Here is a 21869-nt window from a genome sequence, read left to right on the forward strand (position 1 = left end):
AATACATTTCATAAGGCTATAGCAGCCAATGATAGTGATTCCTCTGATGGATCTGGGCAAAGTAAATGGAAAACTTTCTGGAAAGTATTCACCATTCTAGATGCCATAAAGAACATTTATGATTCATGGGAAAATTCAAAACATCAATATTAACAGGAGTTTGGAAGAAGTTGATTCCAACCCTCATGGTTGACTTCGAGGGATTCAAGACTTCAGTGGAGGAAGTAACTGCAGATGTGGTGGAAACAGCAAGAGAAATGGAATTAGAAGCGGAGCCTGAAGATGTGACTGAATTGCTGCAATCTCATGATAAAACTTTCACAGATGAGGAGTTGCTTCTTATGGATGAGAAAAGAAAGTGGTTTCTTGAGGTGGAATCTACTCCTGGTGAAGATGCCCTGAAGATTATTGAAATGACGACAAAGGGTTTAGAATATTATGTAAACTTAGTTGATAAGCAGCAGCAGGGTTTGAGAGGACTGACTCCAATTTTGAAAGAAGTTCTACTGTAAATTAACTAAAACGATAAAATGCTATCAAACAGCATCGCATGCCACAGAGAAATCATTTTTGAAAGGAAGAGTCAATCAATGCAGCAAACTTCATTGTTGCTTTATTTTAAAAAATTGCCACAGCCATCCCATCCTTCAGCAACCGCCACCCTGATCAGTCACAGGCCATCAACAGAGCCAAGACCCTCCACCAGCAAAAAGATTATGACTCATTGAAGGCTCAGATGATGGTGAGCATTTTTTAGCAGTAATTTTTAATTAAGGTATGTACAATGATTTTTTAGACATAATACTACTTCACACTTAACAGACTACAGTATAGTGTAAACATAACTTTTACATGCACTGGGAAACCAAAAAATTCATGTGACTCTCTTTGTTTCAATATTCACTTTATTGCAGTGATCTGGAACCAAATCCGCAATATCTCCAAGGTATGTCTGTATGGAGACCACAGAAAATATGTCTCTTTTGTCATTAAACTTTTGTAACATTAACCCCTTGTAAACTTTGACCCTGATTTTACTATTGAAATTTCCCTATCATTTATCAGTAATGATCTCCTAATCATTAAATCCAATAATCTCTTTCTCATATCTAACTTTCTTTGTTTCTTTTTATTTATTTATTAATCAATAACTGGAATTTATTTGTTTGTTAATCAAAATTTATTTTATTAATCAAATAGATTTGAATTCATTAATCAAAAACATGTTTCTTGAAATTCTCTTTACTGCTACTAGTCTTTTTCTCTTCCAATTCCTTCTCCACTTTGCTGCCAAGTAAAATCATACCATCTTGGTACTTTTCCTCTCCCTCTAATTAACTTTCACTGTCTTATCTTTTTTCTAAATCCCAAATTAAAAAAGCATTCTCCAAGGATTTGTCTTCCAATTGATTTTTCTTCTCTTTTTACATTCTATCTCTTAGTGGTCTTATCCTTTTTAACAAGGTCAAATTCAACTTTTTATGCACATTTCCCAAATCTTCATCATCACCCCAGTTGTCTCCCTTTATCTATTTATTTACTGAACAAATATATACTGTAAATATTTTTTAGGTTTAGAAAATTCCACAACAAACAGGATAGATATAGTCTATTCTTAGCTGGAGTTGATAGCTTAGCTCCAATCTCTCACCTTCCAGAGTCACCCACTGGAAAACTTCTAATTCCATATCATTCCAACTAATTCCATTAAAACAAGGGGAAAAAACCTGAAAATTTTATCCAGACAAATCATGTCTTTGTGTTGATTTTTCCCTTTCTGCTCATGGCACTATAACTCTTGCAATCATTGATTTTTTATATATCATAATAATTAGTTCATTACTTTTCCTTGTCCTGTTCATGCCATCTATAACCATCTCCATTTTCTTCTTCTTCATTCATTCCACATTAACCAAGTATCTTTGAGAACCTACTATGCACTGTTCTAGTAATTGGGGAGACAGCATTAAGCACGACAGGTAAGGTCTCTACTTACATGAAGCTTGTATAGTATAGTATACATCTTAAGTGTTTCTTGTGTCTGCATCTACAATTTCTTTCTCTTTGGTTCTGCCAAGCTCAAGTATTCTCCACCTCCTTTCTCTCCTTCCTTTAATTCATACTTTTGTCATATTAGTCTTCCTGAAACACACCACATAAAAGGCGTTCTCCAATAGTCTGTCTTCCAATTGTTTTCTCTTCTTTCTTTACACTCTATTTCTTAGTGATCTCATCCCTTTTAACAAGGTCAAATTCAACTTTTTCTGCAAATGTCTTCCAAACCAGCATCATTACTCTAGTAGTCTCTCCCTTTCTCTGCTTATTTTCTGAGAAAATATATAATCTAAATATATTGTATATTATTATGCAGCAAATATACTGTATATACTGTGTGTGTATATATATAGTACAAATATATACTGTAAATATCCTGCATATGATTCATTTTAAAATCATGCATTTTCATGATTATTGCATACATATTTATTTCTTTGCAAGTATAATTTTTAATTTAAATGTTTAATTCCTTCAACAAGACCTCAAGCGTGACTTTTTAGGATAAAAAAAGAAAAAAAAGAAAAAGAAATATATAAAATACTCACCACTGTTTTACATTGTCTTAAAAGCCTATAACTCTGATCTCAAATATTAAATACCACAGAAAAGTTATTATTCTGTATCCCAGGATCTTGGGGCTCTGACTTCAGACGTAGCAGTTGCAGAGACTGTTGGAGATCAAGATTTGGCCACCCCGAAATCTATCTCTTTACCTTGATTGTTTTCTCCGATGGACATGTGACCTCCCCCACTAACTGTCTAAAGAATTTGACATAGTAATTCCTTCCTGGAACAGATTTTCTATCTGATGGCTGTAATATAATGTAAAATAGATGTTACAATAGAAAAGGCACCAACAAGCCCACCTCATCAGAAGTTCTGTCTCTCTGGCCACATTCTCTGGATGGCCCTGCAAGGAGTTGCCAGACAAATATTTACATTCATAAGGGAAATCTCCATTTGTAAAGGTATCTCCCTCTCTGTATTGGGAAGAGGGGGAATGACCTCATTCTAGAAACTCATCAATGTGGAAGGTGAGGCCTTAAATCTGCATAATAACCTTACCTTTGTTTACAGTGCTTTAGTGGTAATCTCCTATAACTGACACCCCCACCCCCAACCTCCTCCTTTGTCTAGCTGAAGATGGTATTTAAGACAGAATTTCTGCTATTGTGTTGAGAAACGCAGTGTCCCTGCTTTCTCCCATGTACACACGTTATTAAACTTGGTATTATTTTCTCCTGCTAACCTGTCTTGTTAATTATTTGGCCAGCCATAAGAACCTTAAGGGAAAGGGCAGAGGGGGATTCTCCCTCTTTCCCCACAAGACTAAAAGTGAGAACCACCTGGAATTGAATCCTGGCTTTGCAATTATCTAGTTGGACTTGGTGGAGCAAGTTACTTTATTTCACTCTGTCTGAGTTTAGTCATCTGTAAAAAAGGATAATAATATTACCTACCTACCTCATTGTGGGATGGGGCAGTATTAAACAAGTAAGCAGAAACAGTGTTGGCAACTAGTAAGCCCCATATAAGTCTCTCATGACTTCTCTACTTATATTCCATATTCTAATCAATGTTGATATTAATTACTTATTAATCATGCACCAGGATTTTGCTTCTATTTTTCCCTTAACATAAAATTCACCAATTCCATGAGACAAGTGTTCATGTATTAAAATTAAATGTGAAAATCACTCCTGACTTCTTCCCTTCCTTTAACCCCAGAATACGAATTGTCACCAAATATTGCCCATTTGACCTCTCAAATCTGTGCTCCCCAGCTCCGCTGACATTCCCTTAATATGGTCCTTAAATATTTATTGATTGGATTGCTGCAGTAACCTCTCAATTAGCCCTCTTTATAATAAATCTCTTTTCTATCATGGCAGATATAACCCTTTTGCTTAAAAATCTGTCAATATCTTCCCATTGCTCAGAGAAGATCATATATAACAGTGCTCAGGTGTTATCTGCTCTGTATGGTCTCAGTTACATGCCTCTCCTACATGTGATTCTAGAGCAATCTGCATTTCTGCATATTAGCCTGAGTTATAATTGTCTAGCTTTGCCCTTGAAGTCTGAGCTAATTGAAGGCAGAGAAGAAAGTATCGTCTATCTCTAAATGCATAGCCTATTACATACTTGGCGCACAGCAGGCACGTGATAAACATCATTTAATAAAATAGCAATTCTTCCATGAAGGGTGTCCTGCTTACCATCAAGTGAATATGATTTTCCCTGATTATGAACCCCATCAGAACTCTGTCTTTACCTCCCTCATGGTCTGAAGTACAGTGTGTTTGAGTGTGTGTATGTATGCGTGCATGTGAGTGTCTGGTAATGATCTGTGACCTCCTTGGGGGTACAGGTCAGTATGAAAACAGAATAAGAGTACCTGAATTGGAGGCCCAACTGCATCCTTCCCTGGCCATCTGGTATCTGAACCTGAGCCTCAGTTTCCCAATCTATTGAATAAGAATATTAATTCCTATCTGCCTATCTTAGAGGAATGCTTTAAAGTTTAAATTAGATAGTGTATAGAGAAGTGCTGGGGAAAATATAAATCATTAAATAAATGTGTTATTGACAAAAAAATCCAACCAAAATTATTTTGTATTTTCTGCAATACCAAATTCAGGAATTTTCACAAGTATATTATTAAATATTTGTTGAACAAATAAATGATCTGAACCAATTGGATAAGAAAGATGTAAGACAAGTTCTTACAACGAAATTTCATTTCTATTGATACCAGGTTATTTCTGAAATCACGTCATACAAATATTTTCTGCCCTCATTATCATACTGCAAAATAACTAGTGTTAGTTTAAAATTACCTGTGAAATTTAGTATACCAGTTATTATAATAGAAAAAAATCTATAATCATTATTATTATGAGAAGACAATCTTTGGAATATTTATTAAATTTTATTATTTTAAGCTTTCAAACTATATTCCATAGGTGGAGAAGTTTGTATCAGGAGAAATGAAGTTAATAACATGAAAAAATACATAGCACAGGATGCAACTGGAAACCTAAATGAAAAGAGGTGAACTTCTTTGTCTTGGACGTATGTCCAATAACACATTTTGCACTTGAAAATATCCTCAGGTGTTCTCACAATCTCAAATGTCTTATTTATATAATTCAATGGAATTGTTCAAGCCTGAAAACTTATCACAAGCAACATTTATTCCTTTAAAAATGTAATTGTTGAGGGGCCAGCCCCGTGGCCTAATGATTAAGTTCAGCACGCTCCACTTTAGTGGCCCAGGTTCAGTTCCCGGGCACGGACCTACACCACTCGTCCACGGCCATGCTGTGGTGGTGACCCACAGACAAAATAGAGGAAGATTGGCACAGATGTTAGCTCAGAGCGAATCTTCCTCAAGCAAAAAGAGGAAGATTGGCAACAGATGTTAGTTCAGGGTGAATCTTACTCAGCAAAAAAAAAAATGTAATTGTTGTAACATATGGGACATGTAACATTTGGTTTCAATATAAAAACATGGGGGAATGTTAAAAATGGAAGTGGAATTCTTTTATTTTTGGAAAATTTAGATAAATACAATATACTGTTCTCATAATGAAATGGAGTAAAACTATTTCCATTAATGGCATAATTTTAAAGTTCATATATCTACTGAGGCACCTTCTTTTCCTATCAATTGACAGGAAGGACTTCTCACTTGGGAGCTGGCGGTTTAGCAGCTGTCACCAAACTCCCATCTCTTTGAAAGCCTACACTTGGCTCTGTCCACTCCTGCTCCTCAGAGTCCAGGACAGTTCCTAGCATAGACACGCAGTACATAGCTATTCAATGGAACACTAAATGACTCAAAGAAAATGTGAAGAATAATAAACATTCAGCACAAGGACATTTTCTATAAATTGCCTCACTGATGATTTTCCCTATAGCCCTGCCACAAATCTCTACTATGATAAATTACTTCTCCTTTGCATACATTTTGATCCCATTTTTCACATAAATATTAAACGTGTTGCAACATCATCACTCAGTTGTAGAAGACTATGAAGTTGTAATAATACATTTTTCTTTCCCTCCAACAAACATTTATCCTTCCTGACTTTCGTGTTATGTTTGCTGAGGGAGGTGAAATGTCATAAGTTTATGGCTGCTGCCAATATTACATGCACCTTTAAAAAACCTATAACATTTATTCTGGCTTCATTCATCATCTGGGATAGCAGGCAATAGTAGAACTGGCAGTAATAGGTGATAACTCTCAAGTGTATTTTAATGATGGGTTCTGGACATGTAAACGAAAGAGAATTACCTCTGTTTATATAAGACACTATTTCACAAAAGATAATCTCATTCTTCATCCCTTGGACATCTATTTCCTCCTCATAAATACACATAATTCTATCCTCCACAAACTCTTGCTCGACTTATGCTCTATGTAAGTTCTGGGCATTGCATGCCCTGATGAGATTTGAACGTTGTGGATAGAGTGCCAGCCTGAATGTCTGCAGGCCTGGCTTCTAATCCCAGTTGTAACACCAGCCAGCTGTGTGCTTCTTGCAAATTGCAGCTTTCAAATGTCTCAGCGCCCTCAGAAGTCCCATTAAGCTCAAACTTGGGCCTGCACAGCCAAACATCAAAGAAAGAAATTACACAAAATGTCAGGTAGTGCCTATTTATTATTCATCACATACTTCCTCATGTAAAATGAGTGTATGAGATACAATAAATTATCGTGGATTAAATTTGACCATTCTCTGCATGTTTTATTAGTCTTTCTTCCTTTTCTTCTTTCTTCTTTTTATATTTCTCTCCTTTCCATTTGTCTCCTTCAATTTTTTACTTTTCTACTTCAGGCTTATCTCTACCTTAAGCCTACCTGGGGTATCCCAAACTCCACAGCCACTCTTGATCTTGATGCCTAAGAAATGTCTAATCTCTTAGCTCTAATCTCTTATCTGTAATTTAAATGCACACAGTTAAAGGACTATATTTTTACCAAATATAGATTTGATGATATTTCAGTACAAAGAAACATTTTAGCTTTTGTGAAACAAGCCTACTTTTAAAAAAATAATTGAGAGCCAGCCCTGATGGCCTAGTGGTTAAAGTTCAGCACTCTCACCGCTTAGGCAGCGTGGGTTCATTTCCCAGTCACAGAACCACACCACCTGTCTGTCAGTTGCCAAGCTGTGGCAGTGGCTCACATGGAAGAACTATAGGATTTACACTAGAATACACAACCATGCACTGGGGCTTTGGGAGGGAAAAAAAAAAAAAGAGGAAGATAGGCAACAAATGTTAGCTCAGGGTGAATCTTTCCCTGCCAAAACAACAATAATAATAGAATAAATAAAATAAAAAACTTGTTTAAAAAAATGAAAACAAAAAAATAATTGAAAAACTAGAAGATTTCTACTTAAAAGAATTTTTCTTTAAGTGACATGCAAAAAAATGACAGAACTTTATGGCCTGACTTGTCTGGGTGCTCTCAAATTAGATCTGATAATCAATCCTCTTGCTTTTGAACGGTTCAAAGAGTTTTTGAAGCTTTCACAAGACTTTCTTGCTCATCCCATTGGTTGGTAAGTGAGAGGGTTTCTACTTACATACTTCATCACTTATATGTTAACCCATATAAGTATATTAAAAGAGGAAAAAATTTTGAATATCATACAATGAGCTATTATGTACATGTACTAAGAAACACTCTGGACAATTAGCATAGGTTCCTAAATTGCTAAGTAACTGGAGGAATTAACTTTAGCACAACGGACTCACACTTGATGCATTGGTCCTCATAAAATTATACCCTAATGTTTGGTAAGGGAGGATGGCATTTTGCTCTAACGTTGTCCAAAGGGTCTGCCTGCTTCATTGTAACACTCCCTTCAGTAAGAGGAACAAGGATAGAACTAACGGCGTGAAAAGAGTTCCCTCAAGAAAGGATTAGTAACTTACTTAGGTTTTGGCCCTTGTAATTATCCGAATAACATGATTAAAAAATAAAAATTTTTTAACTCAAAAATAACAGGAATAAACTCATATAAATATAAACAAATGTATTCATTAAAAGGCTATAATTTCCCTTCACTCTCTACTCCTCCCAGAGGCAACCCCGGTTAACAACCATTTGGCATGTATACTTTCACACTGTAGTTCTAGTTAGAGTAGATTTTGTTTGTTTCTGTTTTTGTTATGTTTTTGATTTACAAGACCATAGGACAATTGTTCTGTGACTTGCTTTGTCATTTGACAGAAAAATTATCAGGTTGGTACAGTTCATTCTTTTAAATCACTCCCTAGTATTCCCTGGTTTGGATACATCATCATTTCATTTATATTCCCTGAGATATTTAGACTGTCAGGAATTTTTGCTACTACAAACAAGGCTGCAGCAAACACGTCGGTACATTCATCTTTGTGCACTTGCGCTGATATTTCTGCAGGACAGATTATTAAGAGTAGAATTGCTTGGTTTAATGTTATACTGGATAAAATGTTACCAATGCCATCAAGTTATCACCCAGATATAGTGTACCAATTCACATTCCTATCAACAAAACAAGATAAATTCTTATTTTTCAGTGTTCTTCACTAATAGTGGATATTTTTCAAACATTTAATTTTTACTAATCTAACATGTGAAACAGCATTTCATTGTTGTTTTAGTAATGACAACTTACATTTTGGTACCCTTGTGATAGACGGCATCACTCTTTGGGTTTTTCATGTAGTAACTATTAAAACTCATGATATCCACATTGGTCCTAATATTATTCACAGTTTACAGATGAAAAAAAATTGAAAACAAGTAATTTTCTAAGATAACACCTCTAGAAAATGATATTCCATGCAAATGGAAATCAAAAGAAAGCTGGAGTAGTTAATACATTTTTTGTGTGTGTGTGAGGAAGATCAGCCCTGAGCTAACATCTGCCAATCCTCCCATTTTTGCTGAGGAAGACTGGCCCTGGGCTAACATCCATGCCCATGTTCCTCCACTTTATATGAGATGCCGCCACAGCATGGCTTGCCAAGCGGTGCGTCGGTGTGTGCCTGGAATCCGAACCGGCGAACCCCGGGCCGCTGCAGCGGAGCGCACACACTTAACCACTTGTGCCACCGGGCCGGCCCCTGGAGTAGTTATACTTTTGTTGTTAGTGTCGTCAAGTTGATTCTGACTCCTAGCAACCCTTTGTACAGTAAAGGGGAACCCTGTCCAGTCTCTTTGTTGTGCCATCCTCTCATCTTCTGGGGCTATATCTGACAGTGTTCTGCTACTATTCATAGGGTTTTCACAGCCAATTTTTTCGGAAGTGGGTGTCCAGGTTGTTCTTCCTAGTCTTCCTAGTCTTTGTCTGGAAGCTCTCCCAAAACCCGTGTACCATGAGTGACCTTGATAGTATTAGAAATATCAGCAGCATAGCTTTTAGCATCACAGAAACACGCAGAGATCACAGTATGACAACCAATAGGTGGATGATGTGGTTCCCTGACTAGGAAATGAACCTGCGCTGTGGCAGTCAGAGCACCGAATCTTAACCACTAGACCACTAGGGCTGGCTAGCTATACTTAAATCGGACAAAATAGACTTTAAAACAACTGTAATAAGAGACGAAGAAAGGTGTTACATAACAGTAAAGGAGTCAATCCAACAAGAAGATATAACATTTGTAAATATTTATGCACCTGACATAGGAGCACCTAAATATATAAAGCAAATATTAATAGACCTAAAGGGAGATATAGACAGCAGTACAATAATAGTAGGGGAATTTAATACCCCACTTACATCAATAGATAGATCATCCAGACAAGACAAAATCAATAAGGAAACATTGGCCTTAAATGACATTAGACCGGATGGACTTAACAGATATTTAGACCAAATGAACTTAATAGATATTTATAGAATATTTCATCCAAAAGCAACAGAATACACATTCTTCTCAAGTGCCATGGAACATTTTCCAAGATAGATCATATGTTAGGCCACAAAACAAGTCTTAATAAATTTAAGAGGACTGAAATAATACCAAGCATCTTTTCTGACCACTGTGGTATGAAACTAGAAATTAATTACACAAACAAAACTGGAAAATTCACAAATATGTGGAGATTAAACAACATGCTACTGAACAATCAATGAGTCAAAAAGAAATTAAAAGAGAAATCAAAAAATATCTTGAAACAAATGAAAATAGAAATGTAACATACCAAAATTTATGAGATGCAGCAAAAGCAACTCTAAGAGGGCAATAGTGATAAATGCCTACATCAAAAACCAAGAAAAGCCTCAAATAAACAACCTAATGTTACACTTCAAGAAACTAGAAAAAGAAGAAAAAACAAAGCCCAAAGTAGAAGGAAGTAAAGATTAGAGCACAAGTACATGAAATAGAGACTAAAAAATAATAGAAAAGATCAATGAAACAAGGAGCTGGTTCTTTGAAAAGAGAAAAAAACCTGACCAACCTTTAGCTAGACTCACCAAGAAAAAAAGAAAGAGGGCTCAAATAAATAAAATCAGAAATGAAAGAAATGTTACAACTGATACCACAGAAATACAAAGGATCATAAGAGACTACTATGAACAATTATATACCAACAAATTGGACAACCTAGAAGAAATGGATAAATTCCTGGAAACATACAACTTACCAAGACTGAATCATGATGAAATAGAAAATCTGAACAGATTGATTACTAGTAAGGATATTGAATCCATAATCAAAAACCTCCCAACAAACAAAAATCCAGGACCAGATGGCTTCACTGGTAAATTATACCAAACATTCAAAGAATAATTACCAACCCTTCTCAAACTCTTCCAAAAACTAGAAGAGGAGGGAATTCTTCCAAACTCATTTTATGAGACCAGCATTAGCCTGATGCCAAAACTAGACAAGGATGCTACAAGAAAAGAAAATTACAGGCCAATATCTCTGATGAACATAGACACAAAAATTCTCAACAAAATATTAGCAAATCACATTCAACAATACATTAACAAGATCATACACCACAATCAGGTGGGATTTATTCCAGAGATGCAAGGATGATTCAACATCTGCAAATCAGTCAATGTGATATACCATATTACCAAAATGAAGGATAAAAATCATATGATTCTCTCAATAGATGCAGAAAAAGCATTTGACAAAATTCAATATCCATTTATGACAAAAATTCTCAACAAAGGAGATATAGAGGTAACACACTTCAACACAATAAAGGCCATATATGACAAGCCCACAGCTAACATCATGGTGAAAACCTGAAACCTTTTCCTCTAAGGTCAGGAGTAAGACAAGGATGCCCATTCTTGCCACTGTTATTCAACATAGTAATGGAAGTCCTGGCCAGAGAAATTAGGCAAGAAAAAGAAATAAAAAGCATCCATATTGGAAAGACAGAAGTAAAACTGTCACTATTTGCAGATGACATGATATTATACATATTCATGAACTCAGCAAAGTCGCAAGATACAAAATCAATACACAAAAATCTGTTGCATTTCTGTACACTAATAACAAACTATCAGAAAGAGAAATTAAGAAAACAATCCCATTTACAATTGTATCAAAAAGAACAAAATATTTGGCTAGGATTGGATTGAAATACAGATTACTTGGTAAAGATTAACATTTACAACACTAACTTTACAGCCAATATCTATTGACTCAGAATCGTTTTATGATTTTGAATGAAGTCTTACACTTTTGTTCATACCTAGCACACTTCTTATTAGTTTATCCTTAGATATTTTATGGCTTTATTCCTATTGTTGTCAGATTTTTTTTTCTTTATATTTTCTATTTTATATTGCTAGTACCTAGGAAAGCTATTAACTTTCAAAAGATAATTTTATATCTAGCAATCTTATTGAAATCTCATATCAGTTCTATGAGCTTTTTGGTTGATTCTCTTGGATTTTTCTATGTGGAAAAGCCATCATTTTTGTAAGAATTTTACTCAACTCACTTTTGGACCAATCCACTTCAAGTAATGATTTCTCCTCAGTTTTATATTTCTATTCTATTTCTTGAAGTAATAATAAACTGAAAACTATACGATTAATCTGGTTTCCATGCAATAAAAATTGAGTGAGAATTTGAATAATTATCTGATACATTTGATCAATGTGTATAATTAAACTCTTTTATACAGTCTATAATTCTTCCTTTCTCATAATATATGGGCCTTTATTAGGCCCATATATTATATGAATAATTGTTTCAACTTTCCACGTTACTTTGCTCTGTGGTCTGTGGAGAATGGGAAAAAAAAAATGCAAGAAAACATAACACAAGTTACATAACATCAATATTTGCTCATTATTTATATGGTTCTATAATTATTCATACCCTATTCACAGCATACCACAGACGCAACAAGGCAAAGGAAAAAATAATTAGCCAAGCAATAATTCTCCATTAGTCCAGGCCAGGAGATGGAGCAAAACCATTCAGAGGGATGAAAGGACGTGGACAACAAGTGAATAGCTGAAAAAGAGGCATTCAGGAAAGAGAGTGCAAAGGCTCAGTGTAAATTGGGGGTGCAATAACTATTTAATTTATAGGAAAGAAAAGACAAAGCTGGAGAAAAATAAAAATGAGTATACGATTGGAGGAAAAATATTAATATTGTATCTATCTTGTGCTTTCACCAGAAGTTATTTCAGCTGCATGTGATTACTGAAAATAGGCACATATGAATTCAGTTAAAGCCATCATTTCAAAGATATCTAAATGAATGAATGTCCTGTTCTGGAGAACACGTGTAGTTTTGTACATAAATCATTGAGTAAATTGAAGATTTGACCATTTTACAGTGGCTAAATTAAATGCAAATGGTGAAAACATAAAGCAGAAGCAAAATCTGCCCTGCAGTCTGAACTACTCACTTTGGTTGCCTTCCTTTTTCAGAGCAGCTAGATAGTTGCCAGGTCCCTAACGGATTATGTTGTAGAAACAACCAACCTGGGGAAAACCGGAACTTATAAAAGAGTTTCTCAAAGACTATGTCCTGATTTCAAAAACTTTCCAGAACAAAGTTATAGTATATGTCTACTTCAATAAGGATGTCAATGGAACTTCTATCAATGGGAACAATACAAAGTAAGACTTAGCACCAAAGTGAGGAAAACTAAGGCGTACCTTCTGGACCAACATATACACAAAATCGCTGGCCTATTCCTGTAAAATAGTTCCTTTGGGGTAATACGGTAGAAAGCAATGATGTAACCAGCCAAGGATGTAGTTTTATGAATGGTAATCTCGCAGTGTCCAAGACAACATGAATATTAACAAAGAAGGGAGAAAACTATATATGTGCGCTTGTGTAACTTTCTTTTACCCAACACATTTCATGCTCTCAAAGAATTACTAAGCAACACTGGATCCAATACAATCAGATGCTAATTTGAGAGGACTTTGCCAAATTATTTGTGAAATTATATAGTATTATATGGTATTTTTCATAAGATTAAATTTCCCTTAGACTAAATTGGCATGCTGTATTATGAATTAGTGTTGTATCATTGTATAACCAGAATCTACACGTTAATTGAAGGCAGTAAAAAAAAAAAATAAATAAAGCCTTGGAAATAAGTACAGTGAGTCTTATCTCTACATGATCATTATTTTTTGAAGTAATAACTAATACTTAGATAAAACTCAGATAAAAGTCACATAGCTTGTGGTAGTGGAGCTAGAATTTGAACCCAGACAGTTTGGAACTAACTAGAGAATGTCACACAAGAAAACCTTGGAAACATACTGCAATAATTGAGAAAAATGAAGTCCAGGGTAGCAATAGATATCCTAAGTCAAACAGGTACTAGGGAAAAATAATCTCTCCAGTCTTTTATTTAAAGTTCTTTTCTAATGTATATTCTTAATATATGATATACTGGGGGGGGGGTGAGATTGTGTGCTACCTTATGACACGCTTCCAAATAGGTTAAGTAATCAGCTAAAATTTTTATCTACAGATATTTATAATTTTTGCAGATTCTATCTTTACTGTGACTTTTCTGTTAAGAAGTCACAAGAAAACAATTCTAGGGTAACAAACTAAATGAAGACAAGTATTCCTATGTGAATTGGAATACAATTCACGTAGGAATTGTATGAGTTACATATCCAGGGATTTTTAAAAAACTTGAATTTCACTAACTGATATATTATTTTCTTATCTGTATTTCCAGCACAAAATGAAATGGGACATGGCAGAAATCTACCTAATTTAATCACTATAGCCACATCAAATAATTAGTCTTATGAATCTGACATCTCTAGACAATTGTAACATGTGATTTAATTTTTGTAAATATAACATAACACTTGGGGAACTGATACACTTAAGACTGTTTACTTTCAGAAATGCTCAGGTACTAAAACCTAAGCCATTTTTTTATTATATAAGTCCTTATTCATTTATGTCCATATTATGCTGGAAAATTTTTAAGAGACATATTTAAATTATATTTTTCCAAAAGAGCCTACACTCAGGTAGAGCTTTTTTTCCATAAGAGTTTTCAAAAGATTCATAACCAGACTGATTTGATTATAAATCAAATCTTTGCTGCCTTCTCGGCATTGGTCACAGCACAGTTCCGATTTACTTTCTGCCACTTCACATCTGGATTAGCAATGAAGCCGCAGAGAAAGGTAAATGTCAAATAAATATTTAAATGGGAGTGGATGACTTTTTAATAGTTCACTCTAAAATTAGCAAGGTTCAATTTTACTTCTGTTTCGGCTCAATGTTCCAGTTATCACTGTAACGTACTCCAAATATCCACTCAAAATTAAAAGACCTATACTTACGCAAAACATCCAAAAAACCACATGGAGTAAAGAAATGTTAAGTCCACATGAGAAAATACTGAATGTAGTGGCCTTTTAGATACACTGAAATGTCCCCAATCTCTTCAATACCGTTACTGGGAGAAACAGCACGTGTTTGAATACAGACTGGATGGAGAATATTGGCATTGTTTCTAATAGTAAGTTAAATCATCTGTTAAATGAGAGAAAATTAGCTCAACTTCCCTGAATTTTGAAAGAGATCTTATAAAATATGTAAGATATACACAATATAATTTTGACACCCATTAAGGAAACATATTGTAGTAAAAAGAATATCGAATTGGAGCCAGGCCACATAGTATCCACTATAGCTTTAATTCACTTAAACTTTTTAGGACTTGGTGGCCATAGCTGTAAAATGCTGGGGCTCACTGCCAAGAGATGTTCTAGAGGAGGTCAGGCAAGCGCTTGTCTGAGATCTTAAAAAATAAAGACAAAAATAAGTTTAAAGAGAAAAATAAAGTACTAAGCACAGTGTCTGATATATGGTAAGTACTAAAAAACGTAAACTGGATTTAGTTTTGGCTGTTGTTTTGTTGTTATTGTCATTTTGCTGCTGAGACCAGATGACTTCAAAGATCCGTTTCAATTTAGAGATTCAGTTACTGGAGACTCCTTTGAACATTCAAGAACATTCAAGTCTATGAGTACAGGACTTAATGACTGTGCTTATACTAGAATAAGAAATAATTGAAAACTGGAGGCAGCTGCAAATGTTTTGCTTCTTAATATTCCCAAACTGTGTCCTAAAAATGTCTAAAACTATATTAGTATTTATTCAGTATTCTTTACAGCATACTGGGTTGACTTTTATTTCCAGTAGTCTGGCTAACTCAATCACCCAAAGAACTCTTCTTTTCCTCCCAATATGTTATATATGCAGAGCTGAATCCACAAGAAAGAAAATCTCCCAAAATGATAGCGAGAGAACAGGAATGTTAGGTGGATATTGAAGACTGTCTGCCTTAGGGGCAATTATTTATCAAGGTTACCTAGAACCTTGGATTTCATGGCTCGTTAGGGAAATAAGAAAGATTTTGGATGCTTCCCAAGTTGAGAACATGGGATAAAGTAGTGAAAGAATGGTTGGCTGGCAAAGGGACAAAAAGAGAAACTTCTCTTTCTTGGCTTTCCTCTGGGTGGGAAAACAAAATCACCCCAGATAATTCACAACCATAGTCCACATAACCCACCAGGTTTTTTTCTGTTTTGTTTTGTTTATTTTATTTTATTTATTTATTTTTAAAATTTTTTGTTTATTGCAGTAACATTGGTTTATAACATTGTATAAATTTCAGGTGTACATCATTATACTTCTATTTCTGCATAGATTACATCATGTTCACCACCCAAAGACTAATTACAACCCAACACCACCCACCAGTTTTGAGGTTTCAATTCACATTTGGGAAAACCCAATTATGGAAATTAATTTCAAGTCATTCTGGATTGAGCTCCAATCACTAAACAGAAGCAAATAAATATATATCCTCTGTAAGAAAAAAAAATGTAGCCTCAATCCAGGACCCTTGAGGTTCTAACAGATTAATAGCAATGAAATATGAGCTCAAAATCTAATGAAAGGAAGGAAAGAAGGAAGGAAGGAAGTGAGGAAGGGAGGAAGGAAGAAGGAAAAGAAATATATACATGAAAGAAAAAAAAGCAATCAGGAGCAAGGATCAAAGAAATCAAATAAACAACAAAATTCCATTACATATCTGCAATATAAAATTATCTTAGGTATCTAAAAAGTAAATAAAAGGATATTTTAAATATAAGCAAGAAGTAAGACTATAAAACAGTTAAATTGAAAAGAAAAATGATTTCCATAATGATAAATATAACTATTAAAATTAAAAATCAAATGGAAGGATTAAGCATTTTATTAGGTCAACCTGAAAGAGAAATAGTAAATTAGAAGTTTTACCGAGAATCATCAAGGCAAGCAAGGAGACAAGTAACAGGAAACAACTAAGTGGTTTCGGGAGAGAATAGATAGGATAGGAGAAAGACAATATTTAAACAGATGGGTGAAATTTTTTTAGAATTTATGAAAATATATATTTAAAATTTAAGAATACCTAACTTGATAAATTGACTTCCACAAAACTTACTGAAACTGCAGTATATCAAAGAAAAGAGATGAATGAGAGTAATCAGAGAAGAAAGATTAGCTGTAAAGTAACGTGAATTATAATGAGAGCAGATGTCTCAACTCCAACAAGGAAAACCAGAATACTGTAGAATAAAATCTTCAAATTACAGGGAAAAAATAAATTTCAACCTAGAATTGTACTGGTTGGTTTGCTAAAATAAAAATGCCTGTTAAGGGAGCTGGCCCAGTGGCGTAATGCTTAAGTTTGTGCACTCCGCTTCCGTGGCCCGGGATTTGCAGGTTCAAATCCCAGGCATGGACTGACACACCGCTCATCAAGCCACACTGTGGCAGCATCCCCTATACAAAATAAAGGAAGATGCGCACAGATGTTAGCTCAGGGCCAATCTACCACACCAAAAAAATAAGAAAAGAAAAAATGCCTGTTAAACTATTAAATGCAACCACCAAAAGAATAGAAATAATTGTAGCTAAGCATAAAATCTAATAAAAGATGTATGTAGAAATTATGAACTTTATTGAAAGACAATAAGGAAGACAAAGATCTACCATTTTCATGGAAAAGAAGACTCGATATCATGAAGATATCAAATCCTTTTCAAAATAATCTGTAGTAAAAGCTAACTCTTACTAAGCACTAACTTTGTACATGATACTGTTCTAACTTATTTAACTCTCCAAAGAAAATGATATAAGTACCATAATTTTTCACCATTTTGATAACTAATTGATGAGCAAATCAGAGTGATTAAATAACTTGCCCAAAATTACAGAAAAGGAAAACTCCATAACAATTTGGATAGATGTTTTCATGAAACTTGACAAACTAATTTGAAAAATTATATTGAAGAGCAATAGGCCAAGAACAGCAGAGATACTTGTAACTATTATTAGACCAATAGATAAGTACACAGAGCTTAGAAACAGACCCACACATATATATGGACAATCATTGGAATAGAAGCTACAGAGAAGCTAAGAAGAGAAAGAATAGACTCTTCAGTTAGAAGCTTCTGAGACAATTGATTAACCGGAAAAAATCAGTTTGGATCTCTGCTTCTCACACAGAGAAAAAAATTCCAGATGGGCTAAAGAAATAAATCTAAAAATAAAAACTTTTTAAAAATAGATGAAAATATAGGACCACATCTTTATGAATTGAATGTAGGAAAGGATTTCTTAAGCAAGACACACAAAGCAAAAATCATAAAGGAATATACCGATAAATTTAACTAGATTTTTTATAAAAACCTATATAAAAATACTATTAAGCAAATAAGAAGGCAAACCATAATATTGGCCAAGATACCTGCAACCAATATAAGTGAAAGTAGATTAGAATCCTGGTTATATAAAGAACCACAAATCACTAAGAAAAACAACCCAATATAAAATTAAGAATGATATGAACATACATTACATTAAAAAGAGATACTGAAGACACATACAAAAATTTTATAATGCTCAACCACACTGAAAATCAGGGAAATGCTCATTAAGACCAACTGAGTTGCCATCATATATCTACAAATTGGCAAAAGTAAAAAGTCTGATGATACCAAGAATTGATAACGTATAAAAACAAGAACTCACATACTGACAGGAGGTATGTGAATTGATACAACCACTTTGGACAACAATTGGGCAAGATCCTGTAGAGATAAGAACTATATACAAGCAATAATTCCTTTTTTTGGCATATGCCCTGAAACACTAAGAAATGCGTACAAAGAGATACGTAAAATATTCATGTCTGCATTGTTTATACTACCAAAAGAACGAAAACATCCTTCAACAAGCCACCGCATACTGTGGTGTATCTAATGGAATAATACACAGCAGTGAAAATGAATATTTTCATTTTTTTACTTCATTATTTTCATCTAGAACCATAAGTATAAATCTCAAAACATACTATTGAGTAAGAGAAAATGAAGTTACAGAAGACGGATAATTTGCTATATAAAGTTAAAAAAACTACACATTCTTTTTAAAATAAATATGTGAGTGGTAAAAATATTAAAATTACAGAAATGATAAACATCAAATTTGAGATAATAGCTACATTGAGGGCACGCAATGGAGAAGGAGATTCGAGGCATTTCAACCTTATTAGTAATGTTTTATTTCTTGACCTGGGTGCTATGTATAAGAATGCTCACTATAATATGCTGTATAACTTTTGGAAGTCTAATATACTTAATAAAATGATTTTTTTTTTTAAAGATTTTATTTATTCATTTTTTTCCCCCCAAAGCCCCAGTAGATAGTTGTATGTCATAGGTTCACATCCTTCCAGTTGCTGTACGTGGGACTCGGCCTCGGGTTGGACGGAGAAGTGGTGCCTTGGGGCGCGCTCGGGATCCGAACCCAGGCCGCCAGCATCAGAGCGCACGCACTTAACCACTAAGCCACAGAGCCGGCCCTAATAAAATGATTTTAATGAATAATGGATGCTTTGGAGATTAGGGCATATAAAAAACCTGGTTAAAGTCACTAAGGATCAGATGAAGAACAGAAAACATGTCATATCAAATGTAAATCCACTAAAGCTTAAGCAGGGAGAGTTTAATGTCACTTGCAGTGTCCTAATTAGTGGGTTTTTTTTTCATTCTCAATAAAGTAACAACCTAGCTCTGTTAAGAAATAAATGCTGACTAATTAAGTGCACTAGCTGACCCAGTTCTCCTTCTCATGCAACATTGAATTCTCTCAAACTTGTGCTTCAGAAGAATTATAAATTACATCTTGTCAAATGACTTCTGGGTCACTCCATTTGCAAACAGTTAAACTGATAAATGTCCAAGAGCTTTAGTATTAGAGCAATCTGAGATCCAGTTTTCTACAGATATCTCCATATTTTCTACCAAATATAAACTTGTTATATTGATGCCACAATATTAAAAAATTCTTCAGCATCATCCAAGAATGGATACTAATTATAAAAAACTAGGTTATTAATTATTAATTAATGACAACTCTAAACCTTCACCTTTGGAAAAGGATTTCAGGTCTAGTACCTTTTGATCTTATAATAGAATCACAGGGTAATAAAACAAATCTTATTATCTCTATTTTACAGGTAAAGATTTGGCTGATTTTCTATAAAAAAATACTAGTGAGAGTATCTTAATTTACTTCAAAAAGGACACTCATTTCTAATAACTTTTAAAATCAAAGGTTAAAAGTGAATAATATGAGGGTAAATTAGCTTACATATATGAAACAAGCCATAGAATTAGGAAATATTAGAAAACAGTAAATAGCATTAAAGACACTAGAAAGTTTTGTTTCCACATACAAACTGGCAAATATGCAATAGAAACATCCCCTGTGCATATAATGCCGGTGATTCAGATGGATTTTTGCACCAAAGAAATTGTTTTTGCTCATTAAGAGTTTACTTAATTTAATTAGGCTAAATAGACATTAATATATTTATAGCTCCTATAGTATAAGTAATCTAATCTTAGATAACAGCACACTAATCACTATAATTTCCTTTGTGGGAATTTGTTACATTCACATGGGCCTAAGATATCAGGCCTCAGATTATTCAGGGAGGAGACTTGCTTCTGCTCCTGGAAAGACAGAACACTGTCTCTTTCCTCAGCCATGACTTCACACTGGTCAGCAAAGTCTGATGAGGCCAAACTTTATTTTGCTGTCATCATTACATCATGCAGAAACAAAATCGAAACAAAACAGCATTCCCTTTGAGTGGCTCTTACAATAACTTGGCAGAGATTCTGGGACCTTAGGAGAGCTTTTATATGCGGAAAATAGAAAGTATAAACTATAGATATTTCAATGGTCTAAACACCCACTGCTCATACACACACACACAAAAGTCTAAATATTTTTTAAAACACTGGTTTTTCTACACTATTTCCCTGACATATATTTGAGGTTGTAAAAGAGAACACTTTAAGTAGATAAGCAAACTGTATGTAAGTGAAAATGTAGTTGACCTAGTTTGTTTTAATATCTTTTTGTAAAATTGGTGTATTCTCTTTTGAGTCTCAGCTCACATATATTTTCTGGGCCCAGGCCAATGATAGTGATTGGTGAACTTTGCCAGAAAAAAACCTGAGTTTTGTTCCCACAAAGGCATATGGAGGGATGTTAACTGTGGCATCTTGTTTGGGACTTTTGCAAATTTTCAGTAATATATTTTCTGGATGAAGCAGAGCCTACCCAAAAACAAAATTCTTGCTATTAAAGTGGCACAGAATAAAGGCACATTGTTCTCATCCTTCCTGGATCCAAAGCACAAACCTCGGATTCCTATTTTGTCACCCTCTGCCTCATTTCTATTCATCTCAACCCCATATCACCCTTGCATCAACTTCCACCAGGCCCTTGAAAATCCATGTCAGCACCCCTCCATTTTCTACATTCTTAATCTTTTCCTAAATCCTTATAATTCCTCAAAACTGTCTTACCTGTGGAGATACTCTTTTTCTAGACTCTTCTTTTAAAATGGCCTACTCTTTACTGCTTAATAGAATAGGTGCCCATTAATATAGGTAGTACAGTAGATTGTTACACTCGTGCCTCACAATAAGTCACATCTCCCAGTATCCACACTCTTGACTAGTTGCCTTCCACATTGACTCTGGGCTTCCCCAGGTGATTGGCTATTCTCACCAAGATGACACCAGTAATCACGATGCAAGCAGAGGCTTGAGAAGTACTTTTACATTAGGGCTCGCCTTCTTGGACCACTGCCCTGACATTGAGAAGTCCAATCTAGCCTCCTTAAGGTTGAAAGACCACATGAGGACAGGCTCAGTCATTTCAGCCATTCTAGTGGCGTCAGTCC

At 34.6% G+C, this 21869-nt stretch overlaps 1 protein-coding gene across 15 annotated transcripts in view; it reads right to left on the reverse strand.

Moving 5' to 3' along the window:
- The window catches only part of GRIA2 (glutamate ionotropic receptor AMPA type subunit 2), a 156846-nt gene that overhangs the window by 83493 nt on the left and 51484 nt on the right, over positions 1 to 21869 (reverse strand). The gene's annotated exons all lie outside the window — the stretch shown is intronic.

This window comes from Ceratotherium simum, chromosome 12 (assembly GCF_057802395.1).
Source record: "Ceratotherium simum simum isolate JZ-2026a chromosome 12, ASM5780239v1, whole genome shotgun sequence".
Classification (NCBI taxonomy): Eukaryota; Metazoa; Chordata; class Mammalia; order Perissodactyla; family Rhinocerotidae; genus Ceratotherium; species Ceratotherium simum.